This window comes from Mus musculus, chromosome 10 (assembly GCF_000001635.26).
Source record: "Mus musculus strain C57BL/6J chromosome 10, GRCm38.p6 C57BL/6J".
Classification (NCBI taxonomy): domain Eukaryota; kingdom Metazoa; phylum Chordata; class Mammalia; order Rodentia; family Muridae; genus Mus; species Mus musculus.
This window is the reverse complement of record NC_000076.6, coordinates 76,883,877-76,904,226: the sequence shown is the minus strand read 5'-3', so window position 1 is coordinate 76,904,226 and position 20,350 is coordinate 76,883,877. Positions and strand designations below refer to the sequence as shown.

The following is a 20,350-nucleotide window of genomic DNA, read 5'->3' as shown; positions in this document are numbered from 1 at the left end:
AATCCCTACTGAGTTTTGTGTGTGAGTGTTTTTCTGCATGTGTTTCTGTGCCCATGTGCCCACATTGTCTGTGGAGTTCACAAGAAGGTGTTGGATCCCCTGGAACTGGAGTTACAGATGGTTGTCAGTCTTTGTGTTGGTGCTGAAAATCGAACTCAAGTCCTCTGGTAGAGCACTCAGTGCTTTTAATATCTGAGCCATCACTCCAGCCTGTCTCCTGAATTTTAAAAATCGAGATCTAGATCCAGTAGATATGGGGATGGGGAGTCTGTACTTTTTATGTCCATGCTATGAGAGGCTCTGGCTCAGACACATGATGCTCTGCAGATGTAATCAGATTTGCTCCAGAGGGTGGCTGCCAAGTACAGTTTAGGTTATTAGGGTCATGATATTCGAGTGCAGTGGAGGTTCTGAAGGAGGGGAGGGTCCTGCTTTCCTGTGTACTGTCTGCTTGCTGTTATTAGGCTCCTGTGAGAGTGTAGGAAGGGAAGTGCCAGGAGCCTCTGTGCTTAATTATCTGCTTAGGTCCAGAGCCCCATCCTCATCCTATCCTCATCCTATCCTCATCCCAGCATCATCCCAACACTGCTTCTGCATCCCTGGGCAGTTAGCTGGCTGCTCACAGGGGAGATGGACACCGAGGCTTAGAATGGCCGAGATGTGTGGGTCCCTCTGGGCCAAGTTTTTCCACAGGCTTCTCTGACTTCAAAGTCCCTGTTTACTGGAAATGACAGGACTGAGAAGGTGAGCCTGGCTCAGGGAAGCCTGAACCCTGCTCGTCCTCCATGCTTCTTCCTATGGCTCCATGAGCAACACTATTTACAGGCCTGGTGTTTGGAAAGAGTTTTAGTCTAGCCCTGTGGGAAAGGAACATATTTAGGGTTATAGTGTGTGTGTGTGTGTGTGTGTGTATCCGGGTGGATTGCAACAGCAGCCTGCCTCACTGAGGAGATGAGTCATGTTCTGGCCACCCTGAAGGTGTCCTCAGGCTTGTGGCTATCTGGTGGGGGAAATCTGAGGGCTTTTCAAAGTCTAGCCCAGATTACATTGCTTGTGGGATGTATTTGTGACACAGTTTTAGCCAATCAGTCAGGGAGGACAGCACCTGAGGTTTGGACATTATACGACTTTTGGAATTGTTTTTCAGAAGCTTACATGTTTAGGACATAGAGTGAAGGGACCATCTGTAAACTGTAATGTAACTTATTATTGCTAGTGAAAAGGTCAGTCTCATTTAAGTAGAGCCAGAAAAGCCAGTCAGCACAGCATGTGGAAGGGAGAGTTTGGTAGAGAAAAGGGTTAATCCCTGCCTGGCTCAGAAACACCCCTGAAGGGTACCATCCGGGAGCTAATGCATATTGATGGGTGTGACTCATATGGCTCTGGAAGCTTTTAGGCCCTGGCCCTGTTTCAAGACGGACTCCAGACGCCACTGCCTGATCTTTCTCTGGTAGGAAGAACCCTTTGTCCCTGTAGGGGCCTTTGCACCACTCAAGGAAATGTTCATTGTCTAGAGAGCTCTGCTTGTGGATGGGCGTGGCTGTGTGGCAGATCCGCTGGGCACATCTTCAGCACTGTAGCTACAGGCAGAGGGAGGAACCCTGAGGGTGAACCGTGGAGCCTCAACCTGGGAAGTATGGTTGCAAAGATGGGCTGGCTCCCTTGCTTGCTAGATAGAAGACTTTTGTGCAAACTGCTTAGCAGTCTTGTACCTTAGTTTGTGAATCTGTGAAGAGGAAAGAGTGGTCTCAGATCCGGTGAATTGGTGTGAGGGGTATAGCAGTATACAGGAAGACACCACATGTGGCAGGTACTCACCAAGAGGCACTTCATGAGGTTGTGACCCACTAATGTCAAGAGTTTTCATGTGTCCAAAATTGATCAACCTGTCTCTGTGTCTGTCTGTCTGTCTCTGTCTCTCTCTCTGTCTCTCATGTTCAGTGTCCTAAGCTGAATATTCATCATTGGAATTAAGCAATATTTTTGAGTCAGTGGTTGTATTCTTTGCTTCTTTTAGGACTAAGCACATCCCATACTATGGCAGAGAAAATACAACTTCTTAAATATACTACGAGTAACCCAGTGCCCCATATAACAGCTCTGAGCTGTGCTGCCTCTTGGACACACCTCCCCCGTGGACACACCTTTGCCCTGTCATCTGTGACAGGTTTTCAGGATTTGATGCTGCTGTGAAAAAGTTGCATTTCTCCCTCTAGGAGTAGACAGGGACCTGCCTCTTTTTCTTTGATCCTGTTTTGTTTTGTTGTTGTTTTTTTTTTTAAATGTTTTATTTTAGAGTTGTAGGCTTCTTAGACCCATTGCAAAGATTATAGAGAAAAATCTACATACCCCACATCCAGGTTGTTATTTGACATCGGCAAAGCACACTTGTCCTGGTTACCACCACCACAGAGGCACTGCTACTAAGATCTGTTCTTGAGGGTTCCTCAGTTTCCTTCTTTTGTTCTTCCTTCTTCCAAGGTCCCATTCAGGGGGCACATTACAGGTCATCCCCATCTGCTTAGAGACCTTCCTGAAGGTAATGGCTTCTCACACTCCCCTTTTTTGTTGTTCTTGAAAGGTACACACACACACACACACACACACACACACACACACACACTCACACATACCATACACACATACACACACCTTGCACACATACACACACCATGCACATATACACACAACATTCACCTATACATATACATACACACAAACTACACACACAACATATACACATACACACCACAAACACATAACATACACATACATTCACATATACACAAAATACACATACACACTACACACACACACACACCACATACACCACACACACACACACACCACATACACCACACACACACACACACACAACCCTCCCTCCCCAGCTTTATGTGTATGGATGTTTTGCCAGCATATATGCCTGAGCACCATATGAGTGCAGTGTCTGCAGTGGCCATAAGTGGGGTCCCTAAGACTATGGTGAGCCACCATTTGGCTTCTTGGAATTAAACCTAGGTCCTCTGGAAGAGCAGCAGTGTCCCTAAGTGCGAGCTCTCTCTCTAGCCCTCACTCTTATTTTTGATGCCCTTGACTTTTTTTCAGAATATTCTTTACTGACCTCTGCTGGGGTCCATTGCAGGTGGTTCAGGGTCCTGGGGGTTGGGGAAAAGGCAACATGGGAGCATCATTTGTCTCACATAAGGAAGCACACAGTCAGCCCAACTTTGCACTGACACGTGGACCTGAACACATGCTGGGGATGTGCTTCTAGGTTCTCCAGCATGGTGACTGTTGCACTCTGTGTGTGTGTGTGTGTGTGTGTGTGTGTGTGTGTGTGTGTGTGAGAGAGAGAGAGAGAGAGAGAGAGAGAGAGAGAGAGAGCGCTCCATAGTATTTGGGGAAAAAGTCACTGTGTTCAGGGAATACTTCTAGGGAGGTGTGCTTCACTTCAGTGAGCCCAGAGTCTCTTTATGCACACTTTGGAAATAATAGCCTTGGAGATTTGGGTATTCTTTCCTGTTTATTGGTAGGAAGTCATTTATTTTATACTTTGGTTTATAGTTGTTTTATACTACTTTATTTTCTAAATTATTCCAACTTTAGACTTTGGGAGTTCTTTCAGTTGACTTCTGTATCTTTTTACTATACCTTCATCAGTGTGTGTGTGTGTGTGTGTGTGTGTGTGTGTGTGTATGAGAGAGAAAAAGTATGTGTATGTGAATGTGTGTGTGAGCATGTCTATGTGTGTGTGTGTTATTAAGGACTTTTTCCTTCCTAGGTTTTATGGTCTAGGCTCACTGCTCCTGTCCCGGGTTCATCCACATCTCTAAGGAATCCTTGTTTCTTCTTATCAGCAAATAGTAAAAGAAGCCAATGTGAGAGTGCTGAATCTGATTGCTCTACTGGGTTTGGTTGCTTTTGGGTCCTCTTACTTGACTGATCCATGGTGCTATATCTGTCTCCCAGCCTCCAACTCTTGCCCCGTGTCAGTGGGTCACTTCTCTTGCTTGTGAGTAAACCCTCTATCTAAAGGGAAGCAGCTGGTTCCCACTGGCCACCATTCCTGCATTGCTCAGCCAGAACATAGGCTTGAGTGGACTATGTTTCACCTCTTGCCTACCAGACGCGTCATCTCCAGAATGGCTTAGATGAGCACTGTTGACCCACCTCTTTAGTGAGAAGTTTTACTCTTTTTATGGTAGTGAAGGCTGTATTGTCAAATTCCACAGCCTATCTTAGGATAATGCTCCAAGGTTCTGAATTATTCCTGTAAACATTTCACACCATCAGGTTTACATTTAATGCTGTAAAATTTTATAAATTCTGGTTAATTGCTTTATATCTTTATAACTGTCATTACAGTATCATATACAGTTTTACTGCTCTAAAAATTCTTTATGCTCTACCAGTCCACCTCCCCTTCCCAGTCACTGATAACTACTGAGCTATTTTCTGGCTTATTTTGCTTGTTCCAGAATACTTTATTACGGGAGTCACACAAAACATAACTTTTCCAAAGTGGCTTCTTTCACTGTGGCACCCATTTATTTATGAATCATCTGTGTCTTTGAAGTCAGTCAGCTCATGTCTTTTTATTGTAAATAAGATTCTATGAATGGACCCCGCCTGCTTATCCATTCATCCATCAAGAGATATCTTGGCTGCTTACTTTTTTGATGGTTTAAATTAAGCCAGCATTAACATTTGTGTATAGGCCTTTGTGTGAATGTATCTCATTTGGGGGATATTCCAGGTAGCAAAATGGTGGGGTGCTATGGTCAGAGTGTGTGTAGTTTGTAGGGAACTGTCCAGCTGCCTTTGAGTGGTCCTAACTCTTTCACACTTCCTGCTCTACCACATGCCTGTGAGAGTCCCTACCTCTCTGTCAGTGTTTGTCAGGTATTGTTGGTTCTTTGTATTTTAGTTCTTGTAGGTATAAGGTTATAGTTCATTATTTTAATGTGTTGCTCCCTGACTTTGCTGGGTTTTTATCTGGTTGGCCAGTTTTGAAAGCTGATTCTCTGGGCCTCTCTTCCCTCAGATGGCTTGCCTTTTGAGTCTCCTACTGACAGTGTAAACAGTGCTGTGGTTAGTTAGCTTGATTTTCTCCTGATGTCTACATACCTATAATAATTATGACTACACATTTCTAGTGGGGTTGCTTCTAATGCATACTTTATTTGCATGCTATTGAGCCTTTGCAATGAAGTATCCATATAGGTCAGGAGAATTTGGGGGGATGAATGTCTAGACTACCAATTGTTCTGTTGTCCTAGCTTGTAGCATGCTACTATTGCTCTGACATTGAACTTGGTCTCCTTTGATCTTTCACAGCAAATCCCAGTTGGCTAGTACCTTGGCCTTTCTTTCCATATCTCTGGCATTGGCTTGCAGCCTGCCTCTACAGCTTGCTGACCGTGGGTCCCTATAGTGTGGTTGGTGCTCCATCCAAGCTGTGCCGAGCCTCTGACCTTGTATGTGGTTTTTCTCCTGCCAAGTTTGCCCTTCAGAAGACTATATGTCTAGTTCTGTCCACATGTCAACAGTACCTTATCTTTTGCATAGCTCTGCTTTACCTTGGAGGAGGCCATGCTTGCTTTTGCACCTTACAAGGGTGGAGGCTTCCATTCAACCACTTATCAAAGCCATCCATGAGCCTGGCTTCTCTCTTTGCAGTGTGTGACTCCCTGAAAATGTGTCTGCAGCCCTGACTCCTTGCTTGCTCTGCCACCTTTCAGGAGTGTCCCGCCTGCATGGCCCCGGGGGGCCTTATTTCAACAGCAGCACCAAGAAGCATGCTGGCAGGTGTAAAGCACAGTAGCATGTGACTGTCGCCTTCACTGGGATTCTCTGAGGACACATGCCTGATCCCTTTTGTCACAAGCAGATCCCTGTGCTGGGGAGGGATCCTATCTGTAAATCTGCTCCAATAGCTCCTCTCAGGACTTTTCTGATGGGATCTCTGTTAGCTCTGTTTTGTAATGCTGTCGTAGTTACTTTTCCTGTTGCCATGATAAAGAACTCTGACAATAGGGCTGGAGAGATAGCTCAGTAGTAATAAGAGCTCTGGCTGCCCTTCTAGAGAACAAGAGCTGGAGTTGCAGCCACCCGCATGGCAACTCCAACTCCCTATCACTCCTGTCCCAGGGGATCTGTTACCCTTTTCTGACCTCCAGGTGCATAAGGCACATATGTGGTACACAGACATACACATGGACAACATACTCATAAGAAAGTACTTGGCAAAGCAACTTAAGGAAGAAAGAGTTTATTTTGGCTCACGGTTCAAGACCACAGTCTGCCGTGGTGGGGAGCTTGGTAGTCGTGGTGGCAGGAGCTTGGGCATTACAGCTGCAGTCAGGAAGCCGGGTTGAGGCACACTATGCTCAGCCAGCCTTCTCTTTGGTGGTGTCCAGGAATGGTGCTGCCCATTTTTAAGGTGAGTCTGCCCACCCCAGTTAGCATAATCTAGACATGTGACCCGGTCCTCAGGTCAGTCAACAGGGCCTGCAAGAGAGCAAGTGGGGACTGAGGGGCAAGAGACGCTAAGAATGGAGACAAGACAGTCTGTCTGATCAAGTCTCAAGTCTCGTTTATTGGAAGGCAACTATGGGTATATATGCACATGCTGGAGAGTGCAGCTGGAGACCCTTAACCACAAGTCCAGGATGTAGAGGAGAAAAACAAGATGCTATCAGAGTATGTTCAGCTGTGGTGGGCTTCTTGCAAAAACATCATGCTAGGAAAACAAGTCTCTCGTCAGGGTGGAAAAGTAAATAGCCCGAGATGGCTGCAGAGATGATAGCTGCTTTCTGCTTAGAGTTGGCTCCCAACAGTCATGGTCAAAGGCTAACCTATCCAAGATAATCTCTCATAGATATGACTGGGGGTTTGTCTCCTAGGTGACTGTAGAGTCTGTAGACTTGACAAACTCCACCAACCATTACAGTTGCTGTGATTAAAACCACCACCACCACCACCACCACCACCACCACCACCACAGTAAAGTAACTTAGTGGCAGGAAGAGCTGTTTTGGATAGTAGTTTGTCTGAGGCATGGAGTTTGTGATGTCTTGCTTGTCAATTTCACACACCTGGGAAGAGGGGCCTTCAGTTCAAGAATTTCTTCTATCAGATTGGCCTATGGGCATACCTGTGGGTATGATGTAGAATGACCCAGCCAACTGTGAGTAGTGTCATCCCCCGGCAGGCAGGCTGGCAGGCTGGCAGGCCTGGGCTGTTAAAGGCGGCAGCTGAGCCTAGGAGCAAGCCAGTCAGCAACACTTCTCTGCGGTTTCTGCTTCAGTTCCTGCTTGAGCTCCCACTGGAACTTCCCTCAGTGATGGACTGTAACCTGGAAGTGGAAGCCAAATAAATCCTTTCCTTCCCCAAGTTGCTTTTGTTCAGTGTCTTATCACAATAACAGCAAAGTGGAGCATAGTCCATCATACAAGGAGGGTGTAGCACAGGCAGCTTCATGGTGGTGGGAGCATGCTGCTGGGGCTCCTCATATCTAGGCAGATTAAGAAATAGGAGGGTGGGTGTGCTGGCGCATGCCTTTAATCCCAGCACTTGGGAAGCAGAGGCAGGTGGATTTCTGAGTTCGAGACCAGCCTGGTCTACAGAGTGAGTTCCAGGACAGCCAGGGCTACACAGAGAAACCCTGTCTCGAAAAACAAAAAACAAAACAATCAAACAAAACAAAAAAGAAAGAAATAGGAGGGCAGGAAGTGGGGCTAGGATGTAATTAGTAAGGTTCACCTCTCTTAGAGTTCTATTCATCAAAGCTAGATCTCACCTTGTAAAAGTTCTACCTTTCCTTCAAATGCTACCAGCTGGGGACCAAATGTTCAAACATGTAAGCTTGTACGAAAGTGTTAGCATGTGATATATATATGTGTGTGTGTAGGTATTTTATTGGGTTCTTATACCTCTACCTCCCTTCCAATCTTTATTACACTCTGATCCCTTCCAGTCCTTCAACACTAGGTAGGAGAGAAAGAAGATTAGAGGGAAAGGGGGACGTAGACCTCCTTAGGTTACTTCCTGCTGATTAGGGATGGTTTCTGGGGCAAATCCAATCTTCATCATCAGAAAATTCAGCAATAGCAAACCAGCAAACACAGCAGCAGGGGGAAGCAGCAGTCATCAGTGGCTCTCTTGGGCCTCTCCCATTTATAACCTCTCCAGAGTCCACAGAATTAAATTATCTGCAGCTGGCAAAAATCACGCCCCTGCTAGTGCATGAGGCAAATCATAATCACCTGCTGTGAAGGAGCCTCTTATCTCACATCTGGGATTAAAACATAAACATATTCACATAACATAACTTTTTTTATTTTTTTAAAGAAACCAAAGTTCTCACTACAGGGAACATTTTACTTCCAAGCTATGACTGGAATGAACTAGACCTCCCTTGCATAGTGTCAGATTTCAGTATTTTCCTCGTCAGCTTTAGGAGGGAGTCTGAATGGCAAGAATGTCACATGTACAGAGAGCCATTTGGTCAGAAGTTGCTTGCTTTTTTGTTTTGGTGACTAGGGGGATGCTGAGTGTTTCTTGTCCGTGTGAGGGTGGTGGTCGGTGCATACACTCCCTGATGTACTTTCCCAAAGTGTCTCTTTCTTTAGCAGTAAAGAAAAGATGTACGCTTATCTCCCACTCAGAAAGCTCTTAGATCTTTGGGGAAAGTGGTTAAAACAAACTACCCAGACATTCACGTTAGGCTAGCTTTCAACAGTCATGGCCATCAGTGTTACTGTCTTCTACTTCTAGACCAGTGGTCCTCAACCTTCCTAATGCTGTGACCCTATAATACCTCATGTTGTGGTGATCCCTGGGCTATGAAATTATTTCATTGCTACTTCATAACTGTAATTTTGCTACTGTTATGAATTATAATGTAAAATTTGATATGTAGGCTAACTGATATATGACCCCCAAAGCGGTTGTGACCCACAGGTTGTGAACCACTGTTCTGCATCTTGTTCCATTGCAAGGTCTTCAAGGCAAAAGACATGCATGGAGATGTCCCCTCCTATGATAACAGTTTCTTCTTCTTGAATACCCCCTGAAAGCCCAATATGAAGCTGCTTTACAGTAAACTAATTTTTTTCCAAGTAGAAACAGTATACATTAAGAACATGATAAAACTATAACACAATAAGCATAGTCTATTGTCACTATGCAGTATTATATACTGTACATAGTTATTGGTGCTGTAGTTTTATGGGAATGGCCAGACCGTGAGTTTGCTTATACCAGCATCACAACACACCAGTAAGGCAGTGTGCTGTGGCATTTCAGTGGCTGCTGTCCCACTGGGAAACAGGACTTTCTCAGGTCCTTCATAATTTATTTTTTACTGTATTTCTCAGGCTGACCTTGAACTCATAGGCTCAAGCAATTCTCTCCTGGCTCAGCTCCATTATTCTCTGATGAGACTGCTGTGGTCTGTCACTGAGTGAAACATTGTTTGGTGCTATATCACTGTATTTAATAACTAAGTCTCAGCATATATAGAATGCTTACATACATATGTAATAACTAAACTTCATGGAGAGGAATGGCTGACTCAGAAGGAAAAACTGATATGCAATCATGCATATGCAATCATGTGAGCTGTTGTGTTCCTTTTAAAATAATTGGTAGATCACAAGCACACACATAAAATAATATTGAAGATTTTAGTGACACATGGCAGGTTCAGTTATATGGTCATACACACAACCTGTAGCCTATAGAGAATATGTAATTCCTTGAAATATGTGCAATATTAAAAAAATCTGTTCCTTATTTGTTCATCAAGTAAATCTCAAATTCAGACCATGTTTTTTGACCAAAAGAGTCAAGTAAGAGCTAATAATGAAACCACAGAGAAGGAAAGCCAATGTGTTTGACATTTGAAAAAAAACCCAAACATTCAAATTACATAAGTCGCGATGGAGTTATCTAGTACCAAATGATGACCAGGGTAAACAAGACAGAAAACGTAGTACTCAGAACAAAACTGTTGTCTTTAAAGTTATGCATTTTAAAAAGATAAAAGTTGAAAGTTCATGTTTTCAAGTCAAAAAGCTAAGAGAAAATAGAAAAAAAAGGAAGGCTAAGAATAGAAACCATGCCTGGGAGTACACATCATCATCCCAACAGGGTGAGCATAAGTGATTATTGCTTTGTTCTATCACCGAGCTCTCCCTTGGCTATAGGCACGAGTTTTCAGTTCTGTGCCCCAGGCTGCCCTTGAAGCTGAAATTCTCTTGCTTCTACCTCTGCCTCCCAAGTACTGGCATAAGCATGGGCGTGTACACTACCACTCCTGTGATGCTGGTTACAACTTGGATGTTAAGCCTTGAGTTTTGGATAAGTGTCACTTTGTCATGCTGGATAACCCTTCACATGTACTTCTGTATCTAACTTGTTAGTTCTTTGTTGTGATTTGTCACAGTCTTTATGTTTGTCTCAGGCTTCTGTGAGTTATTTTTTAAATATGTTTTTTGTGTTAGACTATTGCTGGCCTCATAAAATGTCATAGAATGAAAGAGGATGACATATGATATATTGTTATGTTCTTTGGAAGAGTTGGGGAATAATTGGCGTTCATTTAAAATAACAAAACAAAACAAAAAAAAAAACCAACACTTTGGAGAATTTACCAAAAAGCTACTTGGGGAAAGTTTTGTTTCCTTTTTTTTTGTTTTTCGGTTTATTAGTTTGTTTGTTTTTGTTTTTAAAGATTTATTTTGTGAGTACACTGTGGCTGTCTTCAGACACACCAGAAGAGAGCATCAGATCCTATTACAGATGGCTGTGAGCCACCATGTGGTTGCTGGGAACTGAACTCAGGACCTCTGGAAGAGCAGTCGGTGCTCTTAACTGCTGAGCCATCTCTCCAACTCCTGAAAAAATTTTTTTTCTTTTCCTAATTCAATCTCTTTACTTGTTTCAAGTTTGTTTATATTTTCTAGGGTTAGGGTTTTTTTTTTTTTTGTCTTGTTTTGTCCTTTGATTTTTGTTTATGTTTATAGGGTTTTGTTAATTTCTTCTATTTTGTTGATAGAAATTATTCTGTTTCCTTATTCTTTTTTTGTTTTGTTTTGTTTTGTTTTTTTTGTTTTCAAGACAGGGTTTCTCTGTGTAGCCCTGGCTGTCCTGGAACTTACTGTGTAGACCAGGCTGGCCTCAAACTCAGAAATCCGCCTGCCTCTGCCTCCCGAGTGCTGGGATTAAAGGCATGTGCCACCACCGCCCAGCTTCCCTTATTCTTTTTATCTGTGTACATTTAGTAGTAATAATGTCCTTTGTTTCTTGATTTTAGTGATTTTTAATCTTGTCTTTTTTTTTGTTTACTTTTGTTTTGTTTTTGTTTTTGTTTTGGGACAGGTTTGTCCGTGGCCTTTGCAAGGCACCAGCTTTCGGTCTTGTTTTTCTGTCTCTTCGTATGTTTTTTATCCTAAAATCGACTGTTGCTTATGATTGAATGGGGTTGAAGTTTCTCTCCCTTTCTAGTTTTCAGAGGTAGATGCTTCACTTACTGAGTTGCCATTCTTCCTTGTCAAATGTAGGTGGTTTTCCTGCGGTGAACTCCTGCCCTGCCTTCCGGTAGCTGGCTCGTGGCTCCCAACTCTGAGCTCTCGGTGAACCTGGGAAGGGGATGAGAACAGGGTAAGTTGAACACCTTCTTACCATGTGCTGTTCTTACCACGATCTAGTTGTTGGTCTTGAAAAATGGACTCTTGGATTCCTCCAACCTTTTCTTTCCGGAGTTCTTAAACAGGCAATTGGGGAGAATTTTCCTTTGTTTATATGGAAGAGAGGGTGCTAAAAGTGATTATTCTCTTCCATTCCCACTGGTGTTAGTGACTTGCCTAGAATTAAGAATTAAAAATATGATTAGTATGAGCTGTTTTATGGAAATGAATCATATGGCTCACAAGGAAGTGAGTTGCATAGTTTGCTCGTACATGTTGGAAAAGAACATAGTATCGGCCTGCTGACTCCAATGTCAAATGCTCTAAGAACTGAGGAAGTAAAGTCTGTGGAGAGGTAGTGGAGAGCCCATGACTTTCAGAGCTTCTAGACAGGCTGCAGCCGAGTTCCTCTAAGGGGGGGTAGGCTATCAGAGAGGGTGTGATAGGTATCCGTCCGTATTCAGAGTGTGGAGACTCTGCAGCATTTCTAGCTGAGCATTCACAATGCTCTGAGCAAGGTTAGTTTGTCCCTTGGGTCCAGGCCTATAGTTGATGCTGAAGAAAGGGGTCTCTGCAGGGGAAATCTCCCGGGTATCCATCCATCGATGAGGGAGGGAACAGCTAGAGTTACTGTAGGGAATTGAGAAACCCCAAGAAGATCTGTAGTCTTGAAGCAGAAAATATGGACAAATCTTTTGTCCCTAACCATGCCACCACATCTGGGAGTTAAAAGAGGACCAACATTGTAAGGTAAAATGTAGCACATGTCAAAGTTCATTCAGTAAAAGCAAATGGTAACCTGTCAGGGTCAGATGAGCAGACACCTCACCCACAGTTTGCCAAGAGAGTTGTGAGGAGTGGCAAAGGTTTTTAATATCTGAGAGTCCTGGTACACTCACTATTTGTACTTTGAGACTTAATAAGTTAAATATACACTAGTCTGAAATATGTCTTACTGTTAGTGAATCATTCTGTTAATACATTGGCAGTGTCGGCATGCAAAAAGTGTAGAGATCATGAAATTGATGGCTGAATTTAGATCTTTGGAGATGCGGGCATACATCACCTTGCAGCTACCTTGCTAGGACCATAGTAGTAGCCTTTTGTATTTTTGATAACAAAGTTAACTTCCCTGGCCCGGAAGTTGTATCTCAGATCTTTAGAGAGTGGGATGCATGAGTTAGACCAGCTAGCTGGTGAGCTAGACTATGTAGTTGTATATTTTGAGAGAATTTATACCTCAAGTTTAGTCTGATTTATGTTTCAGAGTTGAAACAGGATTCTTATACTCTTGCATGCTGAGATAACTCCAACTCAGCCAGAGCTTCCTTTACGTAGAAGCTTTGTGGTAGCTTCAGACATTTGAGGGTGTCTTGTTTACTGGTGACCCTTTCCTTCAACCTGGTGGAGAGTAGCCATAGTATTAGAGTCTAAACTCTTGTGCTCAGGCATGTCTGTATTTTTGGAGGCTACCTTTGGTGAGAATTGAGCACAGACCGTTATATACTGAGGCCACGGTGATGTTGATTCCTGCTCCAATGTTACTGCGATTAGATTCATTTAAAAAATAATTCTAGTTGAAAATCTCTGAGTTTCTTGTCTTCAATGTACTCACCTAAATTGTTGGATCTTTGGTGTAACTTTTCTTAACCCCTCACAGGCCTGGTCAGTTCCATTCCACCATGCATATCCTAGTCAGATGTTGAGCCCATATTTCACAATAGGACACAACTACAAGCCAGCTCAGAGTGAGGCTGACCCTACCACTCAGAGACAGAGACAGTGCCCAGGCATGGCTCACCTACTGTCTCACTCACCATTGACTTGAATTTGTAAGACTTGTACTTTGGCCATGAAACACAGAGCCTGAGAGTGTCATTTTATGTCCCGGTATGGCTGTAGAAAGCAGCTTTTCAGAGGGCTCATTGTTCATGTGTATGAGAAACTTAAAAAAGAAAATTTATGGACCTTGAAAATTTCCCCCCACTTCTGAATTTACCTTTAGGATGTAGTCAGAGAAATATTAAATTTAAGTACAGAAAATACTCATTATAGTATTAACTTAAATAATTAACACTTGGAAGCAATCAAATAGCCCCAAATAATAAGAGGATTAAGTAGATGAATTACTGTGTTTCTGTAGCACAATGGGATATTAGATAGCAATTAGTGTTCATAGAAGTGACTCATGACATGAAGATAGACACCTGTACACTGGCACATGGGATTAGCATGTATAAGGAATGGTGAATACAGCATAGAGTTCCCTGTTTGTCTGTTTGTATGGTGCATGCGCAGGAAGGTATGGCTTTTAAAGCCCAAGGAGGTACAGCTGAAGCTTTGTGTCGTCTCTGGGAGGTTGGACCAATGCTACTCACATTTCTGAATTTTCTAAGTTTCCCTCAATGGGCACATGTCACTTTTATATTTACAAGAGAAAGAACATATATTTTTATTGCTAGAGAATAATTATGTAACTATTAACTCGATCCTTTAGTCCTTATAGAAATATTGTTTTGTTTCAAGATAGGTGTAACCATGGACAGCTTCTTGGGAGAACACAAGCCACCGTTAACACTTGTGTGTGGGAACTGGGGGGTATTTCTTGTGCTTTCCTGTAATTCCCAAGGTTGCTACACATAGGACAGGCACACATCCTACAATGGTCTGTGCTTATGGAGAGCAGGGTGTGACTGTATGGCCTGCTGTGACTGTATGGTCTGTGGTAGACCGGGCACAGCTGATTTCTATGACCCTGATTGCCATGTGGTAGGTTGTCTGGAAAGTCCAGCAGATGCATTTTTAGGCAGTGCTGGTGAGTGGACAGATAGAGCCAGTCTGGCAATGAAAGTGACCCACTCAGAAAGCTAGGGAAGTACTAGCAAGGAAGTTTAAAATTTTAACATAAGTCCACACATACTGACACCAAATCAAAAATGTCTTAACAGACCATTGGAGGCTTATCATAAATAAAATGTACCCATCTAATTAAAAAATTGAAATGTGAGTATATACACCTGTAATGGTTTGAATATGCTTGGCCTTGGAAGTGGCACTATTAGAAAGTGTGGCCTTGTTGAAGTAGATGTATCACTGTGGGTGTGAACTTAAGAACCTCATCCTAGCTGCCTGGAAGTTAGTCTTCCACTAGCAGCCTTCAGATGAAGATATAGAACTCTCAGCTCTTCCTGCACCACGCCTGTCTAGATGCTGCCATGCTCCTACTTTGATGATAACGGACTAAACCTCAGACCTGTAAGCCAGCCCCAATTAAATGTTGTCCTTATAAGAGCTGCCTTGGTCATGGTGTCTCTTCACAGCAGTAAGATCCTAACACCTAGGACTATACTTACCTAATGTATGATCTATTGGTTCTAATAGGAAAATAAAACAACAGCAAAAACCCTTCCTCCCTAGATGTGGGTAAGGCACTGAACTTCTCTGTGGAGGGATTTCTCTGCCTGGATATCTGCATGGAGGGATGGGCCATAGTCCTTTGAGGTCTGCATCCTCCCACCTCCACAGATGCGTCATGGCCACACATTGTCCTCAGGATGCTATTTTTTGAGTTGGAGGAGTAAACAAGCTCATCCCCAACTATTTCCTTCCCATCCCTCTGAGACCTTGAGTGCTAATTATTTAGAAATGGTAATTGTACCAGTGAATCTGTGCTGGGAATTGAGTCGGAACACCATCGCCTGTCCTCCCCCAGTAGGAACCCTTTTAAGCCCCAGCTCATCCTCCTCCTGAATCTTGTCAGCACTGCAGAACTCTGTTCTGCTTTCGGAGGCATGGTAATGAGATACTCTGCCCCTAGATCTGCACGAGTCAAGGTCGCCCTCCCTGCGTCTGCTTGGATTGGGGAGTTCTTTATTGCAAGCCATGAAGATCTTAGCGGCTGCGGATATATTTAGCAAAATGGCACCCAGAAGTGCCTAAGCACCACATTTCCTGATGTATCCTTCCATAGACCAGTTCATCTAGTCCCAAATTATCAAGGTGGCCTTTGGAGTGCTGGGCTAAAACCACTCACAGGACAGGCCACAAGTACTGCCTCTCTCTCTCTTCCTCTCTCCCTCTCTTCCTCTCTCCTCCTCCCCCTCTCACTCTCTCCCTCTCCCCTTCTCCCTTCCCTCCCTCTCCTGCTTGCTCATCCCTTCCTAATGGGAAAGGCTCCAGAAGACCATACAGCATTAGAGGGAGCCTCAATCTTTACCCTGCCATGACATGAGCATAAAGCCCATGGAAGATGTTAGCTGGGTCACTGAAAATGCGCTAATAACAAAGGTATATTAGACGTATGGTGGTGTGGTGTGGTAGAGTGTGGGACCAGAGACCAGAGCAGGGGAAATCTGGCGTTGGATTGGAACTTCAAAGGGTCTTGAAGGAATCTCCTTTGCTAGCAGGTGGGACATAGAGGACACAAGCTATATCCAGAGCCCTGGGTAGAATACTGCAGTGTGCTATAAAACTCTGTGCTCCAAAGTAGGAAAGTTATAGAGAAGAACTCAAGGGAGATACCATGACTGTGTGTGCCATCCTCAAGTGCTCTAAAAGCACTTTGTTTTTTCTTTTGCCTTATAGCTTCCTGTTTTAGAAATATTATCCTAATGAAAACCATTTCTGTTGTGGGTGAGTGGCTTCACGTCAGTCAGTGCTGTGGTGTATATGTAAATGCACTGTATATGTATGTGTATGTGTATGTGTATGTGTATGTGTAGTTTATATGGAAACCCATGCCTGGCTTGGCTTGTGCCACCTGGATGCCTTTAGCACTGCTGTCACCTGGGTATCTGCAGGTGCAGCACCTGAATTCTGGACAGAGAGCATCTGATCAGATCCTCGTGTTCTGATTATGTTTTTAAATTCTTCCATTTAACTGAATTACCTGGTGCTAGATACAATGGCTCTTCCTTTCATTTGAAAAGTCTACTTTATTCTGTGATTTTTATTTTTAAACAAAAAAGAGAGATGGTGGAAAGAGAACACCATCAGATGTGGAGGCATGCACTTCCTGGAACTCCCTACAAACTTCTCCCCACATCCTGCTAATACTCTTCAGTATGCTGTCTTCCAGGGACAGGGCCCTGGCCTGTGTGTTGGTCCCCACTTCTGCCTGTCGTCTTTGTATGTGCTCCCCCCAGCATGTGCTGGGAGCTGTTTCTCAGGTCCTGGGCCGTTCATTGCCTGTTGCTCGTGACAGAGCTGAGGTCTTTGGTACCGTGCTGCTCTCTTCTTAGGGTGAGGAGAGAGAAAACAGCTACTAGAAAAGTTAGTAGCTTATGCTGGATAGACTAAAGCTATACGAGAATGATTGGGACATTGCTTAAAGTATGGTCATGGGAGACTTTTCTGAAGAGCTAATGGCTCAGTTAGGTGACATGTGTGGCCCTGGGGCAGAAGTAGCCTAAGGTGAGATGGGGGATCGTTAGAGTGGAGGGATCCAGGTGGCACAGGCTGAGCCAGGCTCTCGCACTGGCGTGGGTTACATGTACACCCCAGCACCGAGGAGGAGCCACTCACCCACAACAGGTTTTCATCAGGATGATGTTTCCTAACAGAGACTAATGATGAGGCAAAAGAAAAAGTAAAAGTGCTACACCTTTAGGACGCTTGAAGATGGCACAGTCATGGTATCTTCCTTGGGTTCTTCTCTATAACTTTCTTACTTTGGGCACACAGTTTTGGAGCCTACTGGGGCATTCTAACTAGCTAGCACATGCACCCAGAGTACACTTCTCTGGAGTGAAAGGACAGCTGGGGCTATAGCAACATGCAGAGAAGACATATGACATGGTCAGGCAAGCAGGGGGACAGGATGATTGCTGAGAAGGTCTGCTGTCAGCTCCCAGTACATGTATGCATGAGCGTATGCATGAGTCTGCGTTCCCTGTTGGCTACAGAGAAGATAAGGGAGGAGCGTATTTAGTGCCCAGGTTGCACCAGTCTACAGAGACTCCTAGGCGATAAGGGAGGGAAGATACTGATAGATGGAGTATCAGAGTGTGTGCAAAGGATTGAACAACATGGAGGGTCAGTCAGGGAGGCTGGGTGAGAGGGCTGGATGAGCATCTCAAGTTCTCCCTGTGTTCCAGGAGCATCAGGAGAATTCTGACCCCTTCATAAATACATCTGAGAAGGTGTTCTTCTCTAAAACCTGTTTTCTTCCGCTGACATGGATGTTGTCATTCTGCCTTTTGCTTGGTGTTACTACGGCATATCTTTCCCCATCATTTTATCAACCTGTGTACATGCTTATATGTAAAGATGTTTCTTATAAAAAGCACTCACTCAGTATGGTCTCTTTGTGTGAGAGTGTGAGTGTGTGTGTGTGTGTGTGTGTGTGTGCACGCGCATGTGTGTGGGGGATGTGCTAGGGATTGACTGAACTCAGGGTTTTGTGCATGCTAGGCAAGTGCTCTATCACAGAGCTACTTCCTGTCCCCATGGTCACTTTTTAGTTGAGTTTTTTTTTTTAGATCTATTTATTATATATCGATATATGTATATATGTAAGTACACTGTAGCTGTCTTCAGACACTCCAGAAGAGGAAGTCAGATCTCATTACAGATGGTTGTGAGCCACCATGTGGTTGCTGGGAATTGAACTCAGGACCTCTGGAAGAGCAATCGGTGCTCCCAACCTCTGAGCCATCTCTCCAGCCCCCTTAGTTGAGTTTTTAAACCTATGTAGTTTAATCAGGATGGTCAGGCCATTTGTGTTTAATATGACTGTGCATAAATTGGTCATTTTGCTATGGGTTTTCTATTCTCAAGTTTTATTAGATCCCTCTTCCAGTTTTAGATTCATTTTAGTTTATGGCCAATTTGATCTCCTTTACTATCTTTTAGCTACGTCTATATTGTTTTTTTTTTTTTTTTTTTTTTGAGACAACTTAGGGATTGATTATTCATGGCACTCATGGTATTATCTCCAGTTCATCACAATTCATTTGAATGCACTATTAGTCCACACATAGTATAAGCCCATAGTTTAATTTTTGTTTGTTGGAAAAATTCAGAATTATCCTTTGATATTTGAAATCTATTTCTAGTTCACTGCTCTTGCTCTCTAGGTTATAATTATCATACATCTCTACTTCTGTATTATTATAAGACATTAGTATTATTTTTGCTTTAAATGGTCTGTTATCTTTGAAGATAAAAAGACATACCTTCTATATTAATGTCTTTGCTGTTTCCAATATTTTTTCTTCCTCTAAGTCTGAAGTCCCTTCCTTCCTTTCCTTTTGCATTTTGGACTTCTTTTAATGTTATTTGTAGTTCAGGCATGTTGGATTGGGAATTAGTTTAGTTTTTGTTTGTTGGAAAAATTCAGAATTATCCTTTGATATTTGAAAGTCTTTTTCATCCGCCATTGATGGCTTTTCTCTTCACTAGTCAGGAATAGCATTTTATTTGCTTCTGGGTTGCAACCTTCTGTCTAAAACATCCCCCATCTACCATGTCTGTGTTCATACTTTTTATATAATGTTTTTATTTTGAAATAAAATTTATTGTTTATGTATATTTAAAGTATACAGTGGTATTATGAGATATATACAAATGGCATAAAGGCTACTATAATTATAATTATTCTTTTTGTTTGTTTTTAGGCTAGAACATTTAAGTAGATTTTAATGCCTTTTATTTTTGTGGCAGCTTGAAAAAATACATTGTTCACATTTATTTGTGTATATGTATATACATGCACATATATGTGCACATATGTATCAGTGCACATGTGTGATGGTGTTGATGTGGAGGCCAGAGGACAGATTGTGGGAGTTGATTCTCTCTCATTGTGTGGGTTCCAGGGATTGGCCTCAGGTCATCAGGCTTGGTGACAAGCACCCCCACTTGCAAAGTCAGCTCAACTAGCCCTCTGGAAAATGTTAAGATTTTTCTTTTAGGTAATTGATTATGATGTACATTGGTTAAATTTTCTTTATGCTTTTTGGATCTATGCATTTATGTATTTGCTCATAATTTTTAGCCAAATCTTTAAAATGCTTTGGGAATTTTCTTTTTTCTTTTTTTCTTTTTTCTTTTTTTTTTTTTTTTTGGTCTTATACTGCTCTTTGCATCTCTACTTGAAATGTGTCTCTAACTTTGGAGAGAGATTCTTTATATCTTTATGTTTCATTTTACAAAGTTTTTAGCAGGAGACTTGTTTTTTAAGCAGTCTTTCATAGAAAACCTATGTAAGAATAATAGCTGTGAATATTAGTGAAGCACCTGCTTTGTGCTGGCTATCTCTAACATCTCCATTAGTTATTAGCTCCATCCCTATAGTGCTCCTTCAAATGGGTATTGCTATTTCATGACCCACCCCCAGCCCAGGCTTAGAGAGGAAAGGTACTTTACTGTTACTGAGGTTGTAAGTGGTAGGCCAGATCTGACTCCATGGTAGTGAGATGAGAGCTCCCAGGCAAGCCTCCCACTGGGCCTGACAGCAGCCCTGTGAGGCTGTGGAGAGTTCAACAGTCACAGATCACTGACCTCCCTGAACTGTTACAACAGAAGAGTGGTCACATATTCACAAGCCTCCCATGAGAGATGACAGGAAAGGCTGGGGACTTGGGATATGTGTAGTCCTGGAGTACTGACTATTATGCAGAGAGCTTTTATTAGCAAGTTGCTAAGGCAAATGC

At 43.0% G+C, this 20,350-nt stretch overlaps 1 protein-coding gene across 35 annotated transcripts in view; it reads left to right on the top strand.

The window, feature by feature from the left end:
• Nucleotides 1–20,350, top strand: part of Pcbp3 (poly(rC) binding protein 3) — a 200,264-nt gene that overhangs the window by 57,891 nt on the left and 122,023 nt on the right. For 34 of the 35 annotated variants that reach the window (XR_380424.4, XR_380425.4, XR_871722.3 and 31 more), the window contains one exon: nt 11,571–11,670. The gene's annotated coding sequence lies outside the window, so the exon portion shown is untranslated. Of the gene's footprint in view, nt 1–1,379; nt 1,451–11,570; nt 11,671–20,350 lie in introns of those variants that run through there. The other variant, XM_006513918.1, reaches the window with a different exon arrangement.